Here is an 18,727-nt window from a genome sequence, read left to right as displayed (position 1 = left end):
AATTCACAGACAAGAATCGCCATATTGCTTTGCTTAGACTGAATGTGCATTGGAAATTAATTTAGACATGGCCTCTCAATCACACTTATGAATCACATTTAAAGACAATGTCAGAGGATAATGAACAGATGAAAGTTTCAGCTCAAGAATTCACAGATTTAACCCGCCTTCTGCAACATTGATTGCATTACCTGATTTCGCAACAGCCATGTTGAGATTGTTTTTGTATTTGTTTCTATAGCAATGCAATTAGCATCATTTTGCCTGTGCCACAATGATGTAATGGAATGGAAATTACATATAAATAATTTCCTTTCAAAGAATAAGGAATATAGAACATGAGCTAACATCTATATCTACATCAAAATACCCTGCAAGCCACTATATACTGCCTTTGTTGATGGACTTTGCACCATATTGCCCAACCAATTTTTTTACTTTATATATAAGGGAAAGGGAGAGAAGGAAACGTAGTAGGTGAATATGGATTGGGGCTAAGAAATGAAAGAGGAAGCCGCCTGATAGAATTTTGCACAGAGCACAACTTAATCATAGCTAACACTTGGTTTAAGAATCATGATAGAAGGTTGTATACATGGAAGAACCCTGGAGATACTAAAAGGTGTCAGATAGATTATATAATGGTAAGACAGAGATTTAGGAACCAGGTTTTAAATCGTAAGACATTTCCAGGGGCAGATGTGGACTCTGACCACAATCTATTGGTTATGACCTGTAGATTAAAACTGAAGAAACTGCAAAAAGGTGGGAATTTAAGGAGATGGGGCCTGGATAAACTGAAAGAACCAGAGGTTGTACAGAGTTTCAGGGAGAGCATAAGGGAACAATTGAAAGGAATGGGGGAAAGAAATACAGTAGAACAAGAATGGGTAGCTCTGAGGGATGAAGTAGTGAAGGCAGCAGACGATCAAGTAGGTAAAAAGAAGAGGGTTAGTAGAAATCCTTGGGTAACAGAAGAAATATTGAATGTAATTGATGAAAGGAGAAAATATAAAAATGCAGTAAATGAAGCAGGCAAAAAGGAATACAAACGTCTCAAAAATGAGATCGACAGGAAGTCCAAAATGGCTAAGCAGGGATGGCTAGAGGACAAATGTAAAGATGTAGAGGCTTATCTCACTAGGGGTAAGATAGATACTGCCTACAGGAAAATTAAAGAGACCTTTGGAGATAAGAGAACCACATGTATGAACATCAAGAGCTCAGATGGAAACCCAGTTCTAAGCAAACAAGGGAAAGCAGAAAGGTGGAAGGAGTATATAGAGGGTCTATACAAGGGCTATGCACTTGAGGACAATATTATGGAAATGGAAGAGGATGTAGATGAAGATGAAATGGGAGATACAATACTGCGTGAAGAGTTTGACAGAGCACTGAAGGACCTGAGTCGAAACAAGGCCCCCAGAGTAGACAGCATTCCATTGGAACTACTGACGGCCTTGGGAGAGCCAGTCCTGACAAAACTCTACCATCTGGTGAGCAAGATGTATGAAACAGGCGAAATACCCTCAGACTTCAAGAAGAATATAATAATTCCAATCCCAAAGAAAGCAGGTGTTGACAGATGTGAAAATTACCGAACAATCAGTTTAATAAGCCACAGCTGCAAAGTACTAACACGAATTCTTTACAGACGAATGGAAAAACTAGTAGAAGCCGACCTCGGGGAAGATCAGTTTGGATTCCGTAGAAATACTGGAACACGTGAGGCAATACTGACCTTACGACTTATCTTAGAAGAAAGATTAAGGAAAGGCAAACCTATGTTTCTAGCATTTGTAGACTTAGAGAAAGCTTTTGAGAATGTTGACTGGAATACTCTCTTTCAAATTCTAAAGGTGGCAGGGGTAAAATACAGGGAGCGAAAGGCTATTTACAACTTGTACAGAAACCAGATGGCAGTTACAAGAGTTGAGGGACATGAAAGGGAAGCAGTGGTTGGGAAGGGAGTAAGACAGGGTTGTAGCCTCTCCCCGATGTTATTCAATCTCTATATTGAGCAAGCAGTAAAGGAAACAAAAGAAAAATGTGGAGTAGGTATTAAAATCCATGGAGAAGAAATAAAAACTTTGAGGTTCGCCGATGACATTGTAATTCTGTCAGAGACAGCAAAGGACTTGGAAGAGCAGTTGAACGGAATGGATGGTGTCTTGAAGGGAGGATATAAGATGAACATCAACAAAAGCAAAACGAGGATAATGGAATGTAGTCGAGTTAAGTTGGGTGATGCTGAGGGTATTAGATTAGGAAATGAGACACTTAAAGTAGTAAAGGAGTTTTGCTATTTGGGGAGCAAAATAACTGATGATGGACGAAGTAGAGAGGATGTAAAATGTAGACTGGCAATGGCAAGGAAAGCGTTTCTGAAGAAGAGAAATATGTTAACATCGAGTATAGATTTAAGTGTCAGGAAGTTATTTCTGAAAGTATTCGTATGGAGTGTAGCCATGTATGGAAGTGAAACATGGACGGTAAATAGTTTGGACAAGAAGAGAATAGAAGCTTTTGAAATGTGGTGCTACAGAAGAATGCTGAAGATTAGATGGGTAGATCACATAACTAATGAGGAAGTATTGAATAGGATTGGGGAGAAGAGAAGTTTGTGGCACAACTTGACCAGAAGAAGGGATCGGTTGGTAGGACATGTTCTGAGGCATCAAGGGATCACCAATTTAGTATTGGAGGGCAGCGTGGAGGGTAAAAATCGTAGAGGGAGACCAAGAGATGAATACACTAAGCAGATTCAGAAGGATGTAGGTTGCAGTAGGTACTGGGAGATGAAAAAGCTTGCACAGGATAGAGTAGCATGGAGAGCTGCATCAAACCAGTCTCAGGACTGAAGGCCACAACAACAACAACAACAACATATAAATTTTACAAATTTCCTTTAACTTTCTGGCAGAATGCGGGAAAAATTGCTTGTCTCTATTCATCCTAGCACTTCTCTTGAGTTGTTGCATCATTTAACACTCTTGGACTAAATGACCCAGCTGGTTAGAAACCTAGCAGTATGCATGTGATTCATTCAACATCCTTTGATATGACCTGGTGGTGATGCCGAATCGTGGAGCAGCATCTAAGAATAGTTTTTATGAGAACTTTGAATTCAGGCTCCTTTGATTCTACACATCTTTTTTCCAGAATTCACCAATAAATCGATTATCCATTTCTGCGCCTTTGACTGATTTTGTGAGATCTTCCCACAAGTTTATATCAGTTAATATACTGACACAACTACAATGAAAGCCGTTGAAATCTGCTCACATACACAACTGTTTTTCAGTATGACTCCAAGTATTCATGACGCAAATTTTAATAATATGCAATAGTACAGCAAACAAAATAGTAAGGCAGATTTTAATAACATGTTATAGTACAGCGAACGAAATAGTCAAGCATAATTTTTTGCTCTCATTTCCTTATCTTTTGTAAATTATCATCTATGTTATGAAAACATAATATCCCTTGGACACAGATAATGTTCTCATAGATCACATAATTTTTGCTACAGCTGGTGATGAATGAGGCTGCAGTGGTGGGTGATGAATAAAAGTGATGTTGCTCCACTTTGCTCATCAAGAAAACACTCAACAAAGTACAGAAACTGGGCGTAATGCACATTTTTTTGGTAGTCCATGATGTAAACATATCACTCACTCATGTCCTTGCAGTATCTATTCATAATAACCCCAAAATGTGTACACAGTATAAAATATTACATTGCATAATAAAATAAATTAAGGTGAATTGCATCTCTGTGTATGCAAAAACTAATAGGCCTGCCTTACTAACCTTTCTCTGCAGGACCAATGTTAACGCCATTTGATTGTCTCTCTTCCGTTTGATGTTGTGATGATCACTAGGACAGGAATTACATTATTATTTCCTTCACATTTGCAAATTTTTCAATCACTCTTTCAACTTGTGCGTTACTAAAACGAGTTCTCGTTTTGTAGAGAGCAATGTAATCCATCAAGCTCATTGCTCTGCACATACTTTAGTAGTCCTCTCTTCCATACACACGCTAAAGAGTTTCATTTGATGTTTCTTTGCTTCCATAAGAAGCTTCAGTAGCAACACTGAGAGAAGTTTCTGGAAAATAGAGATGTTTCGAACTCGTTCATTCCAGTGAACTACTTCATTCATTTCACTCTTTGCCGTGAAGCGTTCAAATGAAGTAGTTCATTCTTGAAGTACGGAAGCCTGTCGAAGTTGCCCAGTTCGCCGCTCAGCTGCTGCTACGCTCGCTCGTACAATGAAGCTTCGTAATACTTCATAATTTTACCAACAGATGGCCGAACTATGCGGTAACGTGCACGCAACGTTTTACGCTCTTACAGCGTCTGAGTTAACTTAAATAGAGCATGGTCGAAGGGGACAAAGGAAAGATAAACAGAGAAGCCTGTCACATGTAAAGAAGGTATTACATTTAATCTTGCTCGAAATTTTCTCATGAAGCATCCAAAAAAGTCTTTATCTGCCAAATGAAATATTATTTGTTGTATTTATGAACTGAAAAATAGGGCTACCAATGAAATGCAGTCCAATTTTATGTTCCTTGTAAAATTTAATCCAAAATAGAATGAGTATGTTTACCACTGTCACAGTCTATATACCTACGTTAAGTAATTATTCAGAAGTTTTCCTGTAGATTTTATTTTTGTTGAGAATAATAACCCTCCAGATTCAAAACGTAAACTGTCACCTGTAGTCATTGGTACGATTTCAGGTAAAATCCCTCTTTCAGTGTTATTAACAAACCTTTTATTTTCATGTGGGCTGTGCGTGCTCACACAGCCAGCCCCTTCGTTTATATCTTTAATATTCATTTGTCTGCAAGCGCTGCCAACGGTAGGCTACCCGTAGACGCGAAGTATAACTGCACAAATAGTCACAAGTAATGTCAGCACTGCACGTAGCAGCTGACGCTGCCTTCCCCTCGCCCCTCACCACCACAACCACTCGTAAACCTATCGTTCCCCACAAACCCCGCGCGATTCGTCGGCAGGCAGCAGAGGGAGGACTGAAGTGAAGGGAGGACGAGTGACGTAGCGCCGATGTAGTGGGAGATGGAGAGGGGAAGAGAGTGAGTGAACTAGAAAAAAGTGTGGAGTGTGCTATCTGTGAAGAGTTTGAAGTACCAGTTCATTGAAATTGAGTGGTTAGTTCATACTTCACGGAAGTGAAGCGTTCATTTGAACGATTCATTCACGAGCTCCCCATCACTACTGGAAAACTAGAAGAGTAAGTGGTGAATTTCTCTGATAGAAAGAGAGAGGTTGCAACTAGGTGTCCAGTAAATTTAAATCTTTCTCTCGCTTTGTAACCTACAACATCCACACTTCTTTTGCATCCTGCAGTAGATTACACATCTTCAGTTCTCACTCTTTAATGATACTGTTGAATTTTCAGTCATTCCATCCCTAATGTTTGTAACGTCATCCTCAAACGTTGATGGCTGATTTTGTATGTAAGTGGGTCAATATTCCTTTTCTGTAGTTTATATATAAAATATCGGCATGAATCATAATTTTATGAAAAAATAAGAGCCAGGAAATGAAACATTGTCCAAAATCAATGCTAAGCTGCTGGCTTATACGGTATTCTCATTACGCAGTTTTTCCCCACTGATCATATTCTTCAAGTGCTTAATAATATCTTCTCTATATTTGAGAATGGTATTGACACCCATTGATTGGAAATTCCAATGAGTAGACACTCAGTGTGGCAATCGTTTTTGCTATGGTGCCCAGGGGCACCAGCTGCAACACACAACAGCTATAACATCTGAGCATCAGAAAGCAAAGTTCATGCGGTCCATAGCAGCCACGTGGTATTTTGGAATATGCCCCCAGTCCGCCAGAAGGTGCACAGATTTTGTGGGATAAAGAATGCTGGCTTTATCTTTTTTGCCCTTAACTTTTTGCCTAATTTCTGTGAAATCTTGTTAAGTACGGTACTCTAAGGTAACCAATGAACTCATATTCCCCTCTGTAGTAAGATTTCATTACCTTTTGACCTCTGCGTATTCCCATGGTCCACCTCCTGTATTGTGATTTCATTACCATTTGACCTCTGCATATTCACTTCGTCCACCTTCTTAGTGCGATTTCATTACTATTTTACCTCTGCCTATGCAACAGAAAACTATTTGTAACATGTTCAAAATGTTATTCACATAGACCAAAGAAGGTTTTGTTTTCTAATTTTGTCATGGATGTGTGGAATGTCACGGACTCCTTGTATTGTTCACAGGGGCTCTCCTCCAAACGAGAAACAGAAGAACAAAATAAAATGTTTTTCTTATCACAACCACACAGTAATTCATGCTTTCTGTACAAATCAGAGTTAAATTTTCTTATGACTGTCTGCAAAATTGTTAAAATAGGAGTGAGCCTATGTAACCTCGATTTATAACTTTTTTTCAAACTTTGGTTAAGTTGATGGGTTCATAGAGCAAGGAAATGACCTAATTCATTATTTCACATATTGATTTCTTGCCTCAAAATTCTCTATAGTGCACACTAAAACAAAGGATAGAATGCACAGGAAATAATTACTTTGCTCACAGCTCACATCCGCTCTATCGGGCCTAAGGTTCTAGCTGCATTGTACTGTTTTAGTGCTGTTCATTTATTTGTTGTGTTAGGAAATTATTTGGAGAGTATTAAAGGTGACATCTCCAACATTCGCCTTGCTGTCAAGGGAAACTAACAAAAGCCTCAATCAGAGCTGCTGATGTCGCCACCATTGGTTGCATTTCACGCAGTCACCTTAGTGTCGCAAATTGAGACCACAAACTGCTCCATCAGTCATGCCATGGTAGCAGCTGCCAGTGTTGTGATGTGATTGTGCAGCTTGTGCCTGCACCTCCAGTCATCCTTGTGACGTGTTGAGGGCTTGTCTCATCCTCTTCTTGGGGACAAATGCTTGTCAGCTTGCTCCTTGCTTCCCCCCTCACTCCTGGATGGCTCACCTGGGGTGTTTACATACAATGCTCGTATATGAGAACAGTGTTGTCAAGCATTGCCACAGCACCCCTCACATCCCCTGAGGTACTCAGGTCTGCGTTTGCAAGCACAGCACAACCAACGCACCATCAGCACTTTTTCATCTGATTTGGCTGCACTCATCACCCAGAGCTCGAGGGTTTCAAAAGAGATACATGGTATGCTACTTCATCACTTGTATAGAAAGCACAAAAAGCAAAGCCAGTTTAACAAAATTACTACTGGGGGTAGTGCAAACCTGAAAATCTATACAAGAGCCATGTCTTCGAGATTGCAGACTGATAATGGAAAAGCCTGGGAGGAATACAGTCAATGGAATCTGTAAAGACACTGTATGGTTTGCACAGTGAGCGAATGTGTTCAAAAAAAGTTTAACACTGTAATTCAGGCAAGAGGAAGAACCGAATAAGAGAAAGTTATACCACAAACTGATAGGAGTAACTGCTTACCAAATACAGCAATATGTACAGGGATTGGGTCAGAGAGATAAATGGAAACCACTGAGAAAATAGTGTGGATAAGAACCCATAGATACATAAATCTAATAAAACTGGGAGAGGAAGAAGTAGAATGGGTAGAGTGGAAGTTGAAAACATGGATGGGACAGAGATAAGTGTAGCACATGGATTCAGGGAGATTTAGGTTTTGCAGAAACCAAGGATGTAATGAAGAGACTGTTTCTTCTGTGCAGCTCATGCCAGTTAGAGGGAGGTTGTGAAGCAGCAGCCAAAGTCAAACTGTGTTGCTCTAAACATTAAGATTCACCTCTGTTTTATCAAACATGCCCTTGCCTGCAGTTTTGTGGTGAATGTTCATATATGTGAACAGTTAATTGTGGACATCTCCATTTAAAAAGTCATTCAATAATTACAGGGAAGATGATACAACAAATTACTTTCACAGATAACCCTGCCTCTGATAGCATGATGGGAATCACTTGAGTCAGCGTGCTAGATGGATGCATGGAGCAAGTCTTGTACCTGGGTCTTTCACATAGATGTCACACATGAGAAAAACTGGGAGCAGGACTGTCATAAGAATGGTTCAGAATATTTTTTAGGTTGGAAGGGCAATACGTGAAAAGGTTTTTAGGAGAATATTCCTCATTTTGGAGCAGTTGAAGACATGGTAGCGGGTATGGTTTAACTTAAATTTTTTCACAAAGTAACTAGAAATGTAGTTAACTAAAATTGAGGCAACCAGAAACTACTATTGTTGTCTAAACACTGCCAAGTGGGGCTCTCATGCCAGGTTCCATCAGTATATTCAGCAAGAAGGCAGGCCTACACGACATTGATACAGAGTCAGCTATGACAGTGATATATAAAATTTTATCCTGAATTGGTGTGTTTCATATTTTAGTGAACAGTTTCATGGAAATCACTATATAATCAAAAGGCTTAATACAAATGCGAGCCACATCTGGCGATGTGTACACTGTGACAGCCACTCCAGCCACCCTGCCTTTCAGTTTTAGCTAATTTCTTGGACAATTCTGTCAAAAGTTCTATGCTAACTGTAGTGTGTCATAGCGAGCTTAGATTTACCTCTGGAGGAGGTCGAGTGAATACTACAATACACACAAAATATTAGATCACTTTATTAAAATTTGAACAATCTTAAGACTTGACTTGGAAACAGTCCATGTCCACAGGAGAGTCACTATGTATTTGTTATTGTCATTTAGCTCTATACTTTTATCACTTAATACGATACAGAATGATAGTGACATCTCAGTGTATAGTTGACTGTAAACTTTTACACACAGATCTGACTAATAATTCTGTTGGGTCACAGCCAGATCTGCTCTAAGACAAGTCTGTCGTTGTAGGCAGTGATTACAGAGAGGGGCTGAGCAGTGCTGCATTCTAACATAACAAGCTTCCAGCAGCAGCAGAATATGGAAATTATTGATAGTGTACCTATACCAGCATCTCTCATTCATTGCTGCATCTGGCAGCACCTCTCTCTAGCTTTTGGTGCGGTTGTGTGGTTGTGGAATATGGAAACTGTTGAGGGTGTGTCTACACCGATTTCTCTCATTCACTGCTGCATCTGGCAGTGCCTGTCTCCGGCTTGTGGTGCCGTAGTGAGGTACCATCTGTGACCTGGGACCTCACTCTCTGGACGACACCAAATTCCTCCCTCCCAAACCTCTACACCATCATCATATAGTGATCAGTCATGTGACAATAGCAGGAGAAGACCTGAATGCAGATGCAGATGAGGAGACAAGGATGGCAGCTCAATGCCCGCACCCCGGTATCCATCTTACGAGCGACTAGTGACATTGGGCAGAAAACGGGCCATGGGGTGCACTCCAACTTCCAGACGCACAGACAGTGAGGGCAGATGGACAGCAGGCGGATCTCCAGGGGCATCATGATGGCTGTGCAGGTGCGCCACCTCCATGGACATAAGCTCAGACTGCAAGAATGGTCATGACGACATCAGCGACATCTACAACGGTGCAACTTTGACCTCTATCAGCACTGCTCTGGATGGCACCGACTGCAATGGACAGAGAGATGGAGATGACTGTTATTGCAGACCCCAGCAGTGTGCTGGGTCTGTAAGCAAAATTTCTGTGGCAAAATCACCGACATAGGGACAGAATCGTCGATATAAGAGACAACACCTGATTCTTTTGATGCAGTTGCAGCCCAGAGAAACATATAACAACGTAATATGAACAACTCAAAGACTGTGTGATGATACTGTTTTCCCAGTGCTGTTTCTTGCCAAAAACTTTAAACAAAACTTTTTCCTGCAGCTGAAACTGTCCGTCCCAGCAGAACAAATAGTTTCTGCAGTGGCTGTAGAAGATGCAACAAGGTATGGTGATGACAACTGTGTAATAATTCTGCCAGCAACTACCTGTCATGTGGCAAGGAGTGGTAAGAAGGAAGAAAAATGTTTACATTACAGGGCCGGTGTTATTCTGATGACGATGCACTGCGACGACCACAGCCTTTACTAAACAGGTCAGATGAATTCGCAATTGCGAATAATGACTATCATCAGGTGTGGAATGGAATGATGACTATGAAAATTTGTGTTGGAGCAAGACACAAACCCGGATTTCCCACTTGCTTCCATGTGTGGAAGGAATAGAGTTTCTCTGTGTGACTTTTAAATGTTCAAACAAACTGTTCAGCTTCACCATTAGACCGAGGGTGAAAAGGGGCAGTAGCTACGTGGTGTATGCCATTGTCAGCACAAAACTGTTGAAAATCGGATCACGTGAATTGTGGTCTGTTGTCAGAGACATGAACCTCAGGAAGATCTTCGATCAAAAAATAGAGGACAAAGTCGATACAGTACCAGCAGTACTGGTGAATGTCAAGGGGTCTACAAAAGGAAATTTAGTGTAATTGCCGACGAGTGACAACCATTGCATGTTTCAGACTTGACCCATGAAATCAATGTGTTCACATTGTCATGGTCTCGACAGATGTGGAAGAAGTGTTGCGGTGGTGCAGATGAATACTCTGCACAAACATTACAACAAGAGGCCATGTGCTTAATATGGGCATTCATGCCCTGACAAGTACAATGATGTCAGGCCAGTTGCTTTGTTGAACTATGCCCAAATGACCTTGGTGCAACACTGATGAAATTGCCACAGGAGGAAATAAGGAATCACTATCTGTGGATCGTCATTCTCTATGCAACAACAGAACACCTGACCACATGCATAGTGCATAACGGTGCAAAAAGTAGAGATGCACACAGGGTGGCGAATTTCTTTCAGCATATGTGACCACCTATGGCACACGTGTTGTGAAACTATCCGAAGAGCTGAGTTAGAAGCAATTGCTCCAGCAACATGCTGAAAGGCAGAGGAAAATTTTGAAGAATTTCAAAACCATGTGTGTTAGTTTGATAACATGATTTCTCAGATGAGTCCAATCCTGTTTTGGTACTGATTAGTAAACAAGACAAGGATTCTGGATTCAAATGTTATGCATTGGGCCTGTAACAACTCTTATTGACAATGTGACAATAACAGCACAGTGTTGCAGTTTTTGTGCTGCCTGCAGTGGGACAGGCTTGGAAGGATTGAACAAAGGCATTAAAGACCAATGATCTGAAATAAAATAGAACTTCCCACTGTGTACTGATATTGATGGAACTTAGTAATGCCATAGATGATAGTGGGCACCTTTTTTTTGAGTTGATTGTAATTGCACTACTATTTGTTGTGAGTTTTCAAGGCAAAAGCAATGGGCCTATCAGATGAATGAATTCTATGGGAGAGCACAGTTCCAATCCTGTAAGAAAATGCATTCACAGCTGAGATAACGGGCTTAGCAGTATCAAAATAAATCAGACAGTGACTTTAACAATGGGTCCTTTAACCACTGAAATGCATCCTGACTTTCTTGGGAACACCTTTCCAGTGCAGCCATTCAGTGGAGCAGCAATTTGCACAGCGTTCGCAATAAACTTAATGTCATATGTTAACTTCCCCATGATGGCCTGCAGCTCCTTGATGTTATGAGGCGCCAGCAGCTCTTTAATCGAAGACAGGTGTGAATGAGTAAGGTGAATAACCTGTCCTTTTATAACGTGACCTAAACATCAAAGTTCTTGGAAGAAGGAGTGCTTTTCCTATTACGCATTCAGCCAGCTTCATAAATAACTTGAAACAAACAATCTAAATTTGCCAAATGTTTAGCAGGCATCGAACCACGACAACAATGTCCTCCAAATAGTTTGTACATGAAGAGACTTTGGCAGCTAATTGTTCCCGGACACGGTGAAAAATAGCAGGAGTGGAAGTGCTGCCGAATGGTAGCCTATGGAACTGGAGCAGTCCCAGATGAGTGTTGATCACAGAATATTGCTTGGACTGCTTGTCCAGTGGTAACTGTAAGGAAGCCTCACTAAAATCAATCTTGTTCCAATGCGTCATTAATTCCTCCAATCGTCAGAGAGGAAAATCCATCACAGTTAGTGGGTTTACTGTGGCCTTGAAATCAGAACACAGACGTAAACCTCCTGATGGCTTTTGGAGTATGATAAAGGGGGATGCCACTGACTTGCAGAAACGAGTTGTATCACACCACTGACATTTCATTGTTGCAGTCCCTGACCAACTTGCTTAAGTAAGCATGAGGGACAATCCTGGGCCGCGCGGTTAGAGAGGCACCATGTCACGAATTGCATGGCTCCTCCCATTGGAGGGTTGAGTCCTCCCTCGGGCATGGGTGTGTGTTGTCCTTAAGTTAGTTTTAAGTAGTGTGTAACTTTAGGAACCGATGACCTCAGCAGTTTGGTCCCTTAGGAATTCACACACAATTGAACAAGTGACAATCCTGGAACGATGAAATCATAGTTGTGCATTGTCTTTAAGAGTAATGTGCACTTCAAAATCTTTAGTCCTTCCTGGTCCTGGTCCTGGTTAATAAAGTTCGCTATACTTACTGTACAAGTCAGAGACATCAGTATGAGGCAGTGAAATCCTGATTTGTATCACAAGTTGAACAAATCTAAGTCTAAATCAAAAATGTTTGCACTATTTCTAGAATAGCACATGAAATGGAACACACTTTGCAACGTCATGAAAAGTAGCTGGCAAACTGCACTTTCCAAGTAATGGAATTTTGTGCCCGTTATAAAAGGGCAAAACAGAATTAGGGGCTTTTGATCATTTCATAGGTGCCTTTATTGATTAGGGAAACAAACACACCTGTGTCTAACTAAAATTTATCTTTTGAACCACTCGTAATTGGACAAAAAGGTTGTTCCTCTGTCGGTGGACTACAGCAAAAGGGGTTTCTGTGAAATAGAAAAGAGAGCCTTTGTTGATGCTAGCTGTAAAGGCAGTGCCAACACAACATTCACTCGCTGAAAGCCATGCTGTAGTTGTGCAGTGCCCCGGTGTCTGTCCTGGCTGTGTTGTAAACAGTTGGTCTGGATATGGCCTTGTTTACGCAAACTTAAAACACTTTGCGTCACGACAATGGTAAGCTGTTCTATTGTGATTTGAAAAACACGAAGTACAAGACTTCCTCACCTTTTTCTGAAGTTCACCTCATGTACCACATGGCTGAAATGTTTACTTTTACTGTTAGTTTGAACCCTGTTTTAATTCACTTTATCATGAACTTGAGGGCCTTGTGTTCTGTGAACAAGAGAAATAGAGAGAGCCTCAGAATAAACTTCAGTCATGTCCACAATACTTTGAGCCTCTACAGCAGATAAAGCTCTCTTCAGATTCTGACAGTTTTAGGCTACTAGCATCTAGGTGTACGTCTTGGAGTGTTACAGGTTAGGTTTTCGGTTTATGGTGTGTTCTACTCCGTACATACTCTGTCACCTGGTTGTATGTATGTGCCAACTTTTCCTTGCAAATAATTTGTGGTTGCTTTTCTTGTTCTTGGAATTAATTGCTTCAGAGGACCTGCTATGCCGTGCCACTAGACCATACAATGTAACTCCAACTTTTGCACGTAGGGTGGATGGTGAAGGAGAGTCCAATCTTTTCAATCTACTAATGAAAACAGTTATATGACAACTCTTTTGTATTGTAATTACAGTATCTTTTCTATACAGTTACTTTTACAGTTGCAAGTGATACAGATTGGTAATATGTCTTATATCACAACAGATAACTTGTAGTGCTGTGCTGGCTGGACAGTAGATACTCAAATGACAGTTCTCTTCTTCATTTGTTTGGGTGTTTACATTCTTGCCCAGGCACTTTTCTCTGCGACTTGCTAGGCACTGCCAAGCTGCAATGCCAATGCATAAGTGAGCCTCCAAAGCAGGCGGAGATGCACATTCACCGTCATGCCTTTTCAGTATGCTGAGATGACTTCATTTTTGCATTCTCCTGCACTTACACCAAGCCAGAGTGTGCATAGTGGGATGTCCCACAACTGACAACTACATAAACATTGTTTCTCGTTTCCACAAACATTTTTCATCAGCTTAGGTGGGTAGGCAAATGTCCGACACATTCTTTCATGGCTGCATCTCATCTCATAACATAACATCAGTATAAGTTAGTCCACAAGAACACTTGAACCTGCAATGTCTTGTTACCACTTTGAGTTGAACAATACACTATTTAAATGACTGTTCAAAGACATATATCTGTACAATGTTTGTCGATTTTATGAATGAGTTCCTCATAACCAACATCTTCCAGACGACAGTTGGGGAACAACTTTATGCATAAACGGTGCACATCAGCTCTGACAGTGATCAAAAAGAAAGTAATTTGTGCTATACCTTTAATGTCATATGCTATGAAGTGCGCTTCAAGTTGGACTTGGTATTTGACCAGTCCTCTTTGTTACTCTTCAACTGGCAGAACATCGGAGCAGCAACCGGTCATGAAGCTGCCTGATGACAGTAAGATCATCATCTGTTATACACTGTGCAACAGTCGTTCTATCTGCTGTGCCTGAAACTGAAAAGTTTTGTTTAGAGACAGTACTTGTGTGGTTTCAGAAATGCTTAAACACTTTACAGGGGTACACAAAAATGTTAGAACATTATTGCCACCATTTGTAGCAGTACACCAAGCACCTGTAGTGAGTGTGGGAACCATATTGTAGCCGTGCGATATATTTGGCGGATAAGACAACACACTGAAGTACAGAAACGGCTATCATTGTCACATTGTAATATGTTGTAGCAAGCCTAGATTTATTTATGGAGGAGGTCAATCAGATACTATGACACACACAAATTATTAGATCACTTTATTAAAATTTGAACAATCTAAAAGACTTAAATTGGAAACAACCATGTTGACAGGAGTGTCACAATTGTTATCGCTTGATACAATAGAGAATGATATTCACTTCATAATGTATAGTTGACTACAAACTTTTGATACACAAATATGTCTTATACATTGAAGTGCCAAAGAAACTGGATGGGACACAGCATCTCAAAGGTAGCGATGAAGTGGGGATTTTCCCATACGACAATTTCAAGACTGCACCATGAATATCAGGAATTCGGTAAAACATCAAATGTCCAACGTCACTTTGGCTGGAAAAAGATCCTGCAAGAACGGGACCAATGACGACTGAAGAGAAACTTTCAGCATGACAGAAGTGCAACCCTTCCACAAATTGCTGCAAGTTTCAGTGCTGGGCCACCTACAAGTGTCAGCGTGCAAACCAATCAACGAAACACCATTTATATGGACTTTTGAAGCTGAAGGCCCACCCATGTACCCTCGATGATTGCACGACACAAAGCGTTGCACCTTGCCTGCGCCCATCAACACCTACATTGGACTGTAAGGGTATGGAGACAACCTCAGGAATCCATGGGCCTTGCATGTCAGCAGGGAAGTGTTCGAACTGATAGAGGCTCAGTAATGGTGCGGGGTGTGGGGAGTTGGCATGATATGGGACCCCTGATATGTCTAGATACAACTCTGACGGTGAGACGTACATAAGTATCCTGTCTGATCACCTGCATCAGTTTGTGTCCATTGTGCTTTCCGACAGACTTAGGCAGTGTCATCAGGACAATACAACACCCCACACGACCAGAATTGGTACATAGTGGCTGCAGGAACAATCTTCTGAGTTTAAATGCTTCCGCTGGCCACCAAACTCCCCAGACCTGAACATTATTGAGCTTATGTGGGATGCCTTTTAATGTGCTGTTCAGAAGAGATCTCCCCTGCCTTGTTCTCTTACCAATCTATGGACAGCCCTGCAGGATTCATGGTATCAATTACTTCCAGCACTGCTTCAGGCATTAGTTGAGTCGGTGCCACATTGTGTTGCGGCACCCTGGTATCCTCGCAGTGGCCATACACGATATTGGGCAGGTGTACCAGTTTCTTTGGCTCTTCAGTGTAGTTCTGTTAGGTCGCAGATTATGCTTTTGTTGTAGGCGATGATTTTAGAGTGGGGCTGAGCGGCATTGCGCTCTCGACTTAAGTAAGCTTCTGGCAGTGGCAGTGTATGGAAACTCAAGGGTGTGTCTATGATGATGTCTCTCATTCGTTGCTGCACCTGGAAACGACTATCTTTAGCTTGTGGTGCTGTTGTGAGGTACCAACTGTCACCTAGGACCTCACTCTATGGACAATTCTGCACTTATAGTACAAATTTGTATTTGGAATTTCAAAATGTTTTTAGCTTTATTAGACTTTATACTTTAAATACATGTATTTTACCACTACTAATGTTGAATCTGAATACACAGATGAAACTTCAGTCTAAAAATTGAAAAGGAATTATAGTACCCAAATATATAAGCAAACATACAATCTTTCAGTTTTATTTTATAGTCATTTTACATCCTGAAGAAAATAAAACACAAGATTGAAGCAAAATTTAGCATTCATTGTGCAATACAGTGTGGAACAAATTGAAACATGGGAGATATCAGTCCAACATACGCTCAGATTCATTTCTTGACATACTTGCAGGAGAATCATTAATAGCAACACAATCAGTGAAAATAATGATAAACATATGCAGCAACTCATCTTTTAACCTTCTGTCGGGCGCGGTGTATCAAATTGATCACACCGTTTATTCAAGTGATCATTTATTAAATTCTGTTCATAAAACATATTATAAGTGCCAAATATATTTAAAGAAACACAAAGATGGCATACGAGCACAACTGCAGTAGAAATATTCATCATTCAGATTTCTTATCGTCAATGTTGGTCTTTAGTAACAAATGATAAAAACGTCGCTTTTTCATTTGCTTCTTTATTATATTTCACTAATAAAACACATCACAAATGACAATTATCTTTACAGAAAGGCTATTATGGCACTGGAGCAGAACAACAATGATATTACAACTCATTCATTTGTTTCATCGTCACTTTTTGACTGTGGTAACAAATGTGGAATTTTTCCGCATTCAGAGCAAAAAGGTTCAATGTGTATCAAACAGATAGGCTTCTGACACATTTGCGACAATATTTTGTCAGTCTATTTTTTCAGTGTAGGTATTACACCTACCACCTTTTCCTCTTGATCCCAGTCCCTTGTTCTTCGTTTCTGCTTGTGTCTTCTGCTTCTTCTTCACACGTTGGCCTATATTGTTGTAGCCGCAGTTGAAGATCTCTGTGAATTCCTGAGGTGTCCAAGCATCTGCGAACCAAGTGAGGTAGAACTAACGCGTGTGAGAGTTGCTTCAGGAATCCTTTTCTTCGGATAAAATTCTCGTTGTTGCCATAGTAAATTACTTGTGAATTGATTCCACTCATATTGATCATCGCAAAAAATATGACCATGGGCCAGCGGCACACATTTCTTGCTACATTGTATGAAGCGGTCAACTTATCTGTAGTGCCGACTCCACCTTTGGTTTATTGTAAAATGTTACAATGGATGGCTTCTGTTTATCTCCAGTGTCTTCATGCAAACTTGATGCCAAGATAACACACTTCCCCTTTTGAGGAACGTAGGTAACTAGAGTACAGCCTTTCTTGAAGCCAAAAAGTGAACTATGGACAGCCCTGCCTTTCCTGGTAGCAAACTCTAAAGGAATCTCACGCTTGTTTTTCTTCATCGTTCCAACAAAAGAAAAATTTTTTCTTCTTAGCTCTTCTATCAAACCAATTGTCTGCTAGTAAACCAATTGTCTGCTGACACAATTCGACCTGACTGATAAATTGGTTCACATAGTCGCAGAACAACATCTGAAGGTTTATTGCTAACGTGGTACAATCCTTCTGGCTGCAGCCCAGCGTAAATTTCCATATTATAGAGATAAAATACTTGGGAATCCACAAGAGCATATATCTTAATTCCATGTTTGTTTGGTTTGCTAGGTATGTATTGGCGAAAACTGCACCTTCAGGTTTCTCATCTACTGTAACGTTTTCTCCGAGGGTGTAGGATTTCTCGCAATTCTGTACAAACAGAGAAAATATTTCCCGAATCGCTGTTATCTTGTCTAATTTTCTCCTTTCATCGCGAGTCACACGATTGTCAAATATAAGGCACCGCATGATGAATTTGAAACGTTTTATGTTCTTAACGAGACGAAATTTTTCAATTCCATCCCCATCACTTCCCCACAGATCTTCTAAGCTTTGTCCGTTACTTTTGTTAACACCAGCCAAAAACTGAAGACCAATGAAAGCTTTTAATTCAATAATATCTATAGGTTTTACGTCTCTCTCTCGCTGAAAAGAAGCTTCAATGCTCTCAATATACTGATTTGTATACAGAACTATAATTGACAAAATGTCGTCATCTATGAGGCAATTCCAACATTCCAAAGGCATTCTCAATGCTTTCGCCGCACCTATAGGACCAGGTAACTTTCGAATAATATTGTGGGCCCTGAAACGTACTCTCTGCGATAGTGGAACTTTATTCTATTTTGTCTCTTTGTCCCTTTCAGTATAACAATGCTGGCTTTCTTTGAGTACTTCCTCTTCGTTTTCACTGTCGTTTTCCTCTGTTTCTGAATCTTCCTGCCGAACTTCAACTGCGTCATCACAATCTGTGTCTACTTCATCTTCAAAATCCTCTTGAACTTCATCATTATCCTCTTCTAACAACATTTTTTGTATTTCTGCAACATGATTTGGGTCAAGGAGGTTGTACATCTTACTGTAGCCTGCCATGATCAAGTGTCTCACACCTAAAATGATAAAATTCCTATAAAATAACGCAGTCAGGCGCAGTGTATCAATTTGATACCTGATACTCAAACATTCTTAACTGACGATTAAATGG

The 18,727-nt window shown here is 40.5% G+C and overlaps 1 protein-coding gene across 2 annotated transcripts in view; it reads left to right on the top strand.

Annotated features, from left to right (window-relative positions):
• LOC124615393 (farnesyl pyrophosphate synthase-like) overlaps window positions 1–18,727 on the top strand; it is a 51,224-nt gene that overhangs the window by 10,928 nt on the left and 21,569 nt on the right. The window lies entirely within an intron of this gene.

This window comes from Schistocerca americana, chromosome 5 (genome assembly GCF_021461395.2).
Source record: "Schistocerca americana isolate TAMUIC-IGC-003095 chromosome 5, iqSchAmer2.1, whole genome shotgun sequence".
Taxonomy (NCBI): Eukaryota; Metazoa; Arthropoda; class Insecta; order Orthoptera; family Acrididae; genus Schistocerca; species Schistocerca americana.
This window is presented reverse-complemented; position numbering and strand designations above follow the sequence as displayed.